Source organism: Myxocyprinus asiaticus, chromosome 17, assembly GCF_019703515.2.
Source record: "Myxocyprinus asiaticus isolate MX2 ecotype Aquarium Trade chromosome 17, UBuf_Myxa_2, whole genome shotgun sequence".
Lineage (NCBI taxonomy): Eukaryota > Metazoa > Chordata > Actinopteri > Cypriniformes > Catostomidae > Myxocyprinus > Myxocyprinus asiaticus.
Genome location: NC_059360.1, coordinates 34,758,004 through 34,770,183, shown reverse-complemented (window position 1 = coordinate 34,770,183; position 12,180 = coordinate 34,758,004). Strand labels below are relative to the sequence as shown.

The 12,180-nt window shown below is 34.9% G+C and overlaps 1 pseudogene; it reads left to right on the top strand.

Annotated features, from left to right (window-relative positions):
• The first annotated feature begins 930 nt into the window (after positions 1-930).
• On the top strand, positions 931-10,245 carry LOC127454973 (ectonucleoside triphosphate diphosphohydrolase 6-like; annotated as a pseudogene).
• Positions 10,246-12,180: the final 1,935 nt, after the last annotated feature.

Genomic DNA, 12,180 nt, shown 5'->3' with positions numbered 1-12,180 from the left:
TGAAAAATGTAATGTAGCAATTATTATTAACTATTATTAACTATAATTACTGTTATTAATTTGGTCACGTCATCTCCAAACCGGACGTTAATGACACCATTAAAACAAGGCAGGAAGAGTTTTAACAGTCTTTCAAATGGAATGTCGTATCCAACTCTGATCATGAACATTCATCGATTCAGAGGACTCGACTGTCATCCGAAGGAAGACTATGATCTTGCCAAAGACATCTAGGTAAGAAAAGAAAACATGTTCAGCCAGTAGATTCATAAGACTGAAAAATTATATATATATATATATATATATATATATATATATATATATATATATATATATATATTAAAAAATACCTTGATCAAAAAGCGCTTCACTCAGCTGGTACACATATGGCACAGTTTACCAGAGGCTGTATTACATCTGTAGTAGCTAAGATCCCATGATCTAACAGTGACCTTCTTATGGATACAACCACCTGTAGTAAGAGTCTCTCTGTTATACTGAATAACACAGAGGTGTTTTATTCCCTATGTTGGAAACAAAAGTAATGTTAAAGTATTTGATCGTGCGTGAACAATCCATGCAGATGTCTCTTTCCTTCAGGAATGTGAAACCAGCAGATGTTAGATTCTTCTCAAATGGATCTTCAGCTCTTCTAAAGCTTCTGGTTACTGCGGTCAGATGTTTGAGCCTCTGACAGAAAGATATAAGTTGTAAATTGCAATTTTCTTGTGTAATAGCTTGAAATGTGTATATGTATATTAACGGTACATAATGCATATATGGAACTTTAATCCAATCCTTTAAAATAGTTCATACAAGTAATAATGTGCCCAGAGGATAATATCCCGTGCGCACTCTAATCTCTGCAAACAGATTAGCGGCCATTGATTTGCCAGGCAGAAAATTCCTTTTAAAGATGCACAAACAAACATGGGTAACTTTGTGCTTAGGAAAAGCCCATTGTAAGATGTCATATTATAGGTTAATACTGCTGTTTTGTTGATACACAGATTGTCTTCACTGAATGTATGTAAGTTTGTGAGACTTGTATAAATAAATGCTAAAACTCCGCATGGTCCTGTAACCGGATCATCTCTGTCTCTTTATCAGTGAGAGTCAATAAACTCTCCTGGATACACAAACTTACCCAACCAGATTAGTCCATCACAGCAAATCATACAGACTTATTGTTAATTCTGTGCCTAAGTGGTAGCTATATGTGAGGGGACAGGGAGAAGATGGAGAGACTGAATGAGTTTGGTTATTTCTGACAGCTAAAGCCCTTAACTTTGTTAAGAAGCAAACTAAATTCAAAACAAACAATATATAAGAGTTTTAACAAAGATCCAATGATGCACTTGTGGGGTCAAGGTTTTGTGAACAGGCCAGAGCATGCCTCAGAGTGGCAGAACATACAGTATGTTAATGCTTATCTCTCTTAATGCATACAACCACCCATTTATGCTAAATTATTTTTTGACTAAAGACTGTGACAATTAATGTATTTTTTTTTTCTTCACACAGGCATTTCAGCTTGGATTACCATCAACTTTTTAATAGGTGAGTACATTTTGATAGTGGTCCGCCTGATGTTATAAGCAATAAATAAAAAGCCTATGGAAGCCAACATCATAGTGATTGCAGCAAAGGTTCTCTTGGGACTTGAAATGAATTATTACGCCCTCTGCACAGATCACTTTGTGTTGCTTTAAAATGACAAAACATTGGCCAATATAATGGTTAATGTTTAATCGGAGAGTACATTTGGAACTTTACAGGAAGCCTTAAAGTACCATAATGGAGCTCTAAAAGGCCCTGATAGGAGTTAAGATATGAAAATGAGGCTGAGATCATCAAATTTTGATGTGATGTTAAATGTTGGGGTAGGTGAAGACAGGTAATCCAGCACTGACCTCTTGACCTCCTCAGAGCTGTAGCTCCTGTCCCCATGACGACAAGGCTTAACTGTGGAACATCAACAGATTAATTTGGACATAAATTTTATGATTATCTGTTATTGGATTTGAGCATCTAGCAGTTACCCATACACATTTTTGCTAGCCCATGCTAAATGTACAACAAAACATTCCTTTCTTTCTTTCTTTTGCTTGTTAGTTTTTAGTTTTTAGTTTGTTTGTGTTCTTGCGTTCATTCATTCTTTCTTGTTCATTTGTTCGTTCGTATGTTTTCTTCCATTCGTTTGTTTGTGCATTTGTTCAGTCGTTCTTTTTTCGTTCATTCTTTTAGCTTTCATTTTTACTTTTTTCTTTTTTGTTCTGTCGTTTTCCTTGTTTTTTCTTTTGTTCATTTTTTTCCATTCATTTTTTTTCTTTTGTTCTTTCTTTTGTTCGTTAATTAATTCATTCTTTCTTTCCTTTGTTCTTTTTCTTTCTTTTGTTCTTTTTTTTTCTTTTTTTACGTTTGTTAATTTATTTATTAATAAATTTCTTTCAGGTGGTCTTCATGGTTCTGAGACTCCTACAGTAGGCTTGTTGGATTTAGGAGGGGGAACGACTCAGACACCTTTGCTCTACAGGATGAAGTGAGACAAATACACAGATGCACACATATATAGCACCCCCCCCCATCTGAAGCTATATCTCTCTTAACAAACTCCCATGATGACCTCTCATCTTATGCATTAATCCGCAAATGTTCCGCTGATCCGATAGGCCTGGTAAATAAAGGTTGTTGTACATTGAGCATAGAGAGTTAGAGAGATTCTTGCTCTTGAACTAGGTCAGGCTCTGTACAGATGGGACTGAAGACCATTTTATCATGTCATTACATAGTTCCTCAAAGAGCTTTAGGTCCAAACACAAGCTCAGAGAAGAGCTGCTATACAGATTCCAATTTATTTGTAGTTACTGACAATATTATATTAAAGAAATTATCTGAACAAAAAATTGCCTTAGGCAGTGACAAACTAGTTTATAATTGTAATAACATTTTTATTAGTTACAAAAGAACAAACACCTTTAACGCATGAATATTTGTGTTTTGTTTCTGCACAGAAAACCATCCAGACTTCACCTATTGATTATGTGACATCCTTTCAGATGTTCAACATCAGCCACGGCCTCTACTCACACAGGTAAAGTGAGCGGGGCATTGGTTGGCGTTCGAATGTACAGAACAGAATGTGGTGATTAAAATATTATTTTTTACTGTCTAGAAGAGATATTTCAATCAGGGTTCCCATGGTAATGGAAAACCTATAAAATAGGAAGGGAATTTTAAAATTTTGTTTCCCAGGCCTGGAAAACTCAGGGAAGTTTTTATTGTTCTTAATGATCCATTAGCAAATCGGTCTGAAATTCTTATCCATTAAACACATATTAAAAGTCATGGAAATTGATTGATCAAAAAGGTTGGGAACTCTATTCTATAAATACAGTTTAATGGAATAGTAATTATTTTTTGGTAGTTTTTAATGGATACACAGTACTGTGAAAAGGTTTTAGGCACTTTGTTGCATAGTGAGGATGTCTTCAAAAATAATGCCATAAATAGTTTTCATTTATCACTTAATGTCATACAAAGTCCAGTAAACATAAAAAAAGCTAAATCAATATTTTACCTTTAAAACAGCACCAATTCTCCTAGGTACTCCTGGACACAGTTTTTCTTGGTTGTTGGCAGACAGGATGTATCAAGCTTCTTGGAGAATTCACCACAGTTCTTCTATCTATTTAGGCTGTCTCAATTACTTCTGTCTCTTTATGTAATCCCAGACTTACTCGATGTTCAGTGGGGGGCTTTGTGGGGGCCATGACATCTGTTGCAGGGCTCCCTGTTCTTCTATTCTAATCTTTTCTATTTGCAAAAATAATGTTTGGGAGTCTAACATTTATATTTCCTATTGACACACTAAAGCTGAAGATATAAATAACCATCTTAAGACAAATGTTTTTGTGAAACATCGTATGTTCTTAAGACTTTTGCACAGTACTGTACACAGGGTTGGGGAGTAACGGAATACATGTAACAGGAATACGTATTTAAAATACAAAATATAAGTAACTGTATTCCACTACAGTTACAATTTAAATCATTAGTAATTAGAATACAGTTACATTCAAAAAGTATTTTGATTACTGAAGAGATTACTTTGCATTTTATTGTCATTTGTTTCATTTAATATTTAGTCCTTTCAGATGGAAAAATGTATAAATATAAATGATGTGATCCAAAGTGCATTTGAACAGCGGTGAAACACTTTCTTATGATGTGTTACATTCATACGAGCAGTCAGAGAAGGAAGTCTGAAGTAAAAATGGAGCAGAAGAAATAGAAATAAACATTGTGTAAATTGTCAGCTTTATGCTAAGCTAAAATGCTATTTCTAGCCATTTTACATGCACATGTTACCAGGCACGATCATATTTTTTTATCAAAAAAATTCACGTTGGATCATAACTTATTTTTTTCTAGGAAGACCTTTGATATTAGGGCAAAAATCATATTCTTGATGATAATTTTTGTATTGTTTTCCTGTAAAAATATCTAAAAAATCCTTAAAACGAGATCAATTTAATTGATCTTGTTTTAGAAACAACACTGCATAAGATATTTAGGTTTTTCAGAGAATGTTTTTTTAACATGTGTATTTTGTCTTATTGTACTGGCAGAGTTTTTATACTCAAAACAAGTGAAATTTTTTTTTACCAGTGCTGAAGAAGTAATCCAAAGTATTTAGAATACGTTACTGACCTTGAGTAATCTAACGGAATACGTTACAAATTACATTTTACAGCATGTATTCTGTAATCTGTAGTGGAATACATTTCAAAAGTAACCCTCCCAACCCTGACTGTACATTGGGTATCCATGGTCATGAAAAACCAGGAAATATCAGGGAATTTTAAAATGGGGATTTTCAGGCCTGGAAAAGTCATTGAAATGAGTTAAATCACAAAAAGTCATGCAAATTTCTATAGTGAATATAAAGTTTTCAGGTTATATACGTGAATATAAATTTTTATTTAAGTTACGCTCTGCTCTAATATATTTAATTGGCTAGAATTTGCTTTCCATTGAGTTCTTTTCATGAATCATTTCTCAGTAAATTAATTTATTAAAAGCAATCTGAATGACAAATCATGAACGTTGTGGAAATATCATGGAAATGATTTTGTTCAAAAGTGTTGGAACTTTGATATTAAAAATAATAATAAACTTCCTCAGAGGCCAAGTAGTGCCCTGCAACCCTTTAACACTACAGCCAAAACATCTGCCCGAGATTCGACACTACCCCCCCTCTTGTTTCTATGCTTGGTCAGTAGTGTTCAAGACTTTCTAGGATATGGTGCTATGTGTTCAGTGATTAATGTGGTCTGCTTCAGTCCTCAAATCCGCACAAATGTTTATGTGGTAGTGGGTAATAGCCTTGCCGCATTCTCCTGATTAGAGCGTAATCACGCAAGACTCCAATTAGAATCCCGTCGTGGGACTCATCTCCAGATTATTAGAATTACTAGTTATTCGTGGCAGGAGATTTGACACAACAAACCCTCTTGCACGGACCATCCAAGTAAAGTACTTTGCAATGATTTACATTTAAAAGAGAAGTTAGTTGAAATTCTGCACACAAGTCACTTATTGTCAGATTTGTGTGTGTTTATGTTTTTCATGTCTTTTATTCTGAAGTTTAGTTCCTGTTTCATGTCATGTGGTTCCCTGGTCATGTGATTTCATGTTTCCCTCCATGTTCATGTGTCTTACTTTCATTGGTTTATTGTCTTGTTACTTTGTTATCAGTTCTGTCTTGTCATTGGTTGACTTATTTGTCTTGTTACCCTTGTCCATGTATTTAAGTCTCATGTTTGCCATTGTCTATTGTCAGGTATTGTTTGTTTGTGCAAGTCAAGTCAAAAGTCAAGTCAAAAGTCAAGTCAAAAGTCAAGTCAAGTGTATTTGTTCACGTTTATAGTTAGGGTTTTTGGATTTCACATTTGGAAATAAAACTGCACTTGGGTTCATCACACATCATCGTCTCTTCGTCTGCCTGTTGCCAGCATCGTTACACTTATGCTGTGTGGAAGAGAAAAATGGTTTGCTTGATTATTGCTACTTCAGCTACAGTCCCTGAAAATTAACCATGGTACAGGTAATGTAAAATCATAGTGAATTTATATGAAATTCTCTTTAAACTGTCATTTTTTTTTTTGTGTGTTGTGGATAATAAGGGAGATCCCACATTACAGTGATTTTACCACATGTAAGGGTGGTTTTATACACTCACCCATAGTAAAATTACTGTTGTACAATATTAAGTTACTTACCACCAATTTAGAAATAATAACTGTATTGCATTGTACTAACAACTATGTTCCCTTTCTATGCTCCATGTGTATTTTCTTTCATATAATCTCTATTAAATGTATTTGTAAATATCTGTATCTTTGGTCATCCTTTTAAATGACTCTTATTTTCTTTTTCTCTCTGTAGTTACCTTGGCCTGGGCTTGATGTCAGCCAGACTTGCAGTGTTGGGAGGGATTGAAGGACAGCCTTGTATGTGGTCTACAATCTCTCTTCATCTTTGGCTTTTAAAGATCTCATTCGCTCGATAAATAAGCCATTATCTAATCTCTTAATAACGCACTGAAGATTAATTCCTTGGTGGCCAGCTGTTGCACTGATTTAGCTGAGGCCTGAGTCCAGAGAGAGATACTGCCATTGGCGGAAGAGCCTCTGCATGCAGTTGACTGCTGAGATTTACATTTTAGTATGATAGAAATGTAATCAGATTTTTTTGTTTATAGTTTTTCTGATAAGAGTATCCCGCTTTTCTCTGTGTGGGTTTTAAGGTTTTTAAGAGCATGGACACGCATATGTGTGCATAAACATGCTTTTATGTTTGGCCACCAGGTGGCACTGCACAGCTCACGTTTGGTCAACATCAGTCATGTTAATGGTATTCCACATGGTGGCAGTAAAATAAAGTGGTATGCCTGTAAATAACCACGTGGTTGCTGTTGTGTTTTTTCAGTAGAGGGAACCCAAGAGCTGGTTAGTCCATGTCTAGCCCCAGACTATTCTGGACAGTGGAAGCATGCTGAGGTACTCTACACTGTTAAGGGGCAGAAAGCAGGTATGAAATACACTGTATCTCTTTATGTTTTGTAAGATTTTTGTACTTTAATATAATGGAATAGTTCTTCCAAAAATGAAGATGATGCTATAATTTCCTACAAACATGTAGACCATTTTTTTCTCCAGTGGAACACAAAAGGAAATGTTAGTCTGCGTCAACATTCACTTTCATTGCATCTTTTTTTTCCATACAATGAAAGTGAATGGTGACTGATGCTGTCATTTTGCCTAACAGCTCCTTTTGTGTTCCATGGACGACAGGCAGTCATATGGGTTTGGAACAACATGAGGGTGAGTAAATGGTGACAATTGTAATTTTTTGGTGAATGATCCCTTAAACTTTTTATTTCACGTCATAAATTTAATTGACAGTCGCAAGATTTGAGGTATCATTCATGTCCAGAAACAGCGCGGGACGGGTTACACGCCAAAGTTTAATACTTGGGGTTAGTGTTAATAGTGATACTTGCCTTAAAGGGATAGTTCAAACAAAAATGAAAATTCTCTCATCATTTACTCACCCTCATGCCATTCCAGATGTGTATGACTTTCTTTCTTCTGATTAACACAAACGAAGATTTTTTTTTTATAAAAATATCTCAGCTCTGTAGGTCCATACAATGCAAGTGAATGGTGACCAGAACGTTGAAGGTCCAAAAAGCACATAAAGGCAGCATAAAAGTAATCCAGTGGTTAAATCATATCTTCAGAAGTGATGATAGGTGTGGGTGAGAAACAGATCAATATTTAAGTCCTTTATTACTATAAATCTCCACTTTCGTTTCCCATTCTTTTGTTTTTGGCCATGCGCATTCTTTGTGCATATCTCAACCTATTGGGCAGGGAGGAGACTTTATAGTAAAAAAAAATATGCTATAAGTAAGCCATTTGTAGGTTCATTTTCTCAAACTGTAAACACTGTGTCTCTGTGGCACTGTACAAATTCCTGTTTGTTTTGAGCAACCATTCCAGCCCAACACAGTAACACTGACTCAACCCATGACGTGAGTTTGGGACTGGGCAATCTGTTTGTTCAATCAACAGTAGACAGGGGGCGTATTTGGAAGGCTGTTTGAACATTTCAGCTGCGCAGAAATTATAAACTTCAGCTTTAATACGTAGCCCTGTTATATGAACAGTGAAATTCTTTGTATTATATTTAACGACTTGTGTGTGTGCTCTGTTCCAGGAGAGCCCATCAATGAGTCATGCTTAATAAAAGTGGAAAATATTATTTACAAACGGGTGAGAAAATCAGAGGACGTGAAAGACACTGACTTCTATGCGTTCTCCTATTACTATAACAGGGCTGTGGATCTGGGCCTCATTGGTATGAGCTTTGGTCTAATTGCTGTTTTTTGCTTGAATACAATGTTTTATCCTTTTAATAATGTCAAAATAATTTGACATATCTTCTCACTTTCACCCTTTCTTTCTCTCACACATACACTTAGATGAAAGCACAGGGGGGTCCGTCAGAGTAAGTGATTACATTGAAGGTGCTAAAACAGGTGAGTCTTTTTGTAAGCGAGCTTGATAGTGTAATAATACAGTATGTATGCAAAAGTCTCTTGAGTAACAAATTCCAAATGTCCATCTTTAGCAGAAAAATAAAACGTTATAGTGTCGTCATTACGTTTACTCACTAAAAGCACAATTCACCTTGAAATAAAAGTATAAACTACAAAATTGTTGTTGAAGTTGATCAGGTATTATTTCAGATGTAAAATTAAAAACATTTTCTAGAGTGTCATTCTCTTCTGTGTCCTGCAGTGTGCAATAACTTGTCATTCGGAGAGATAAAGGAGAACCCGTTCCTGTGTTGGATCTGACCTACATCTCGGTTCTTCTTGAAGAGCTTGGCTTCCCTCTTGATTAAGATCTGAAGGTGAGCTATGTTGTTTTATGGCTCCTGACCTAATGGAACTGTGAAATAGTTACTTCGTGGTGACTTTTGGACATGGATTGCAACAGGTACTGTATAGGGTGTTTGGGTTTAGCTACTACACCATATGTGGTTTATCTTAAAAACTTTAAAAATAACAAATGCTAGTGGGTTTTTTTTTTCCATTTTGCTTAACCGTGTCATTCTTTCTTCATTTCAGCTTGCAAGAAAAATAAATGACATGGAGACTAGTTGGGCTCTCGGTGCCACTGTCCATTGCATAGAGTCACTCCGTAAGCATGGATAGTGCTGAAAACACAGCCTCACATGACATTTGTACAACTCCACAACCCAGTAAAGCACTGACTGCTTTTTTTTTTTTTTTATGCTCAGGGAAATTGCCAACATTGATTGTATTTGCCTTTTTTGTCACTGACCTTATCCAGAAAGTGAGTTTTATACATACCTCTGTCTCTCCGATGTAAAGAAGGTAAAATATATGTACTAGTTGGAGTGGGTATTCTTATCTGTATCTGACAGATTGTTCACAGCACGCCAGTGTCTTATTAGTCAGGGTTAACTATATAAAATATGAAAAAATAATTTAAAAAACAAAACAAAAATGAAATAATTTGAAGATTCAATTTTTTTTTTTTTTAATTTATAGTTTACTTTGCACTATATATATATATATTCCTGCATATATTCAAAATCATCTGTTCTCAGAAGAAATAAGTCCTAAAACTAAAGGGACAAGAAACTGCTTTTTTATTTGGACTAGGGTTGGACTAGTAAGAAGAGGCCAGTGCTGTTACAGCTGTGTGAGTGTACTTATTTTCTTATAAAAGCACTTTTAAACAGTCTTCTTCAGTGTTGTTCAACATATAACATGTTTATACCCAGGGTTGGGAGGGTTACTTTTGAAATGTATTCCACTACAGATTACAGAATACATGCTGTAAAATGTAATTTGTAACGTATTCTAAATACTTTGGATTACTTCTTCAGCACTGGTAGATTTTTTTGTTTATTTTTTTTCACTTGTTTTGAGTATAAAAACTCTGCCAGTACAGTAAGACAAAATACATGTTAAAAATACATTCTCTGAAAAACCTAAATATCTTATGTAGTGTTGTTTCTAAAACAAGATAAATCTAACTGATCTTGTTTTAAGGATTTTTAGATTTTTTTTTTTTTTTTTACAGGAAAACAATAAAAAAATTATCAAGAATATGATTTTTGCCCTAATATCAAAGGTCTTACTAGAAAAAAAGAAATTGTGATCCAACGTGAATTTTCTTGATAAAGATATGATCGTGCCTGGTAACATGTGCATGTAAAATGGCTAGAAATAGCATTTTAGCTTAGCATAAAGCTGACAATTTACACAAGATTTATTTCTATTTCTTCTGCTCCAAACTTACTTCAAACTTACTTCTCTGTCTGCTCGTATGAATGTGTTTCACTGCTGTTCAAATGCACTTTGAATCGCATCATTTATATAGATAAATGTTTTTCATCTGAAAGGACTAAATATTAAATGAAACAAATGACAATAAAATGCAAAATAATCTCTCCAGTAATCAAAATACTTTTTAAATGTAACTGTATTCTAATTACCAATTATTTAAATTGTAACTGTAGTGGAATACAGTTACTTATATTTTGTTATTTAAAGGAAAATTTCACCCAAAAATTATAATTCTCTCATCATTTACTCACCCTTATGTTGTCTTAAACTCGTATGACTTTCTTTCGTCCGCTGAACACAAACAGAGATATTTTAATGGAGATATGCTGTCTGTTTGTCCAAACAATGTAAGTGAATGGTGACCAAATTTTCAAGCTCCAAAAAGGATTTAAAAGCAGCATAAAGGTAATCCATAAAACTCCAGTGGTTTAATCCATGTCTTCTGAAGCAATCTATTTGGATTTCACTATATATCTTGACTTCAAGGAATAGTTCACCCAAAATTGATAATTCACTCATCATTTATTCACATGTTGTCTTAAACTTGTATGGCTTTCTTTCTTCCACGGAAAACAAACAGAGATATTTTAATGGAGATATGCTGTCTGTCTATACAATGCAAGTGAATGGTAACCAAATTTTCAAGCTACAAAAGGTACATAAAGGTAATCCATAAAACTCCAGTTAATCCATGTCTTCTAAAGCAAACCAATTGGTTTTGGGTGAGAACAGACCTAAATATTACTCTTTTTTTCACTTGACATCAGCGGTCTCCTTGGCGATCATGATTTCATGCTCGATTACACTTCCTGTGCATGGGTCAGGAAGTGTAATCGAGCTTGAAATTATGATTGTGCCTAGATTCTGCAATGCCAAGATGTACAGTGGAAAAGGAGTTATATTTTGGCATGTTCTCTCCCAACAATAATTGGATCACTTCAGAAGACATGGATTAAACTACTGGAGTTTTATGGATTGCCTTTATGCTGCGTTTACGTTCTTTTTAGAGCTTGAAAATGTGGTCACCATTCACTTGCATTGTATGGACAAACAGACATATCTAAATATCTTAGTTTGTGTTTCACAGAAGAAAGTCATACTAGTTTGAGACTACATAAGTAAATTATTATATAATTTATTTATTTTTGGGTGAACTATTCCTTTAATATGTCCCATTACTAAGAAAGAATGTAATGTATAACTTTTAACTGTGCTTTTAGTGATGTATTAGGCAAATGCTAGAGGCAAAGAAGAGCAATTACACAAGCAATTACACAAACTATACAGTGAGACAGCAGCAGGATGTGCCTGCCTTGTGTTCAATCCCGTCACGTCCTTCAGACACACTGTATAAACATGCTGCTGTTCTTTCTCAGCAGCAGCAGCAGCAGGTGTCCCAACACTACAAGGCCTGCAGGGGGAGGTTAGGGTGGTCTTGGTTTATAGCAACTCTAATGTCACAACATATAGTGTAAATAGTAGCACATTGTATTCTGAAAAAGTGTAATTTTTTTCTATTTAATCAGTATAGAAGTCGCAAAATATGATTCAAAGATTGTGCAACAGATTTTGATGGAGCAATGCAGCCACCTTTGGCATGAAGTAACATGTCTATCACTGGGTTCATCAGAAGCTAGTGATGGGTGTTTTAGCAACACAGTGGAAGCCATTGTCCATACTTTGAAAACACAGGTAAAACTGCCACTGGGAACAGAGCAACTTGTCTA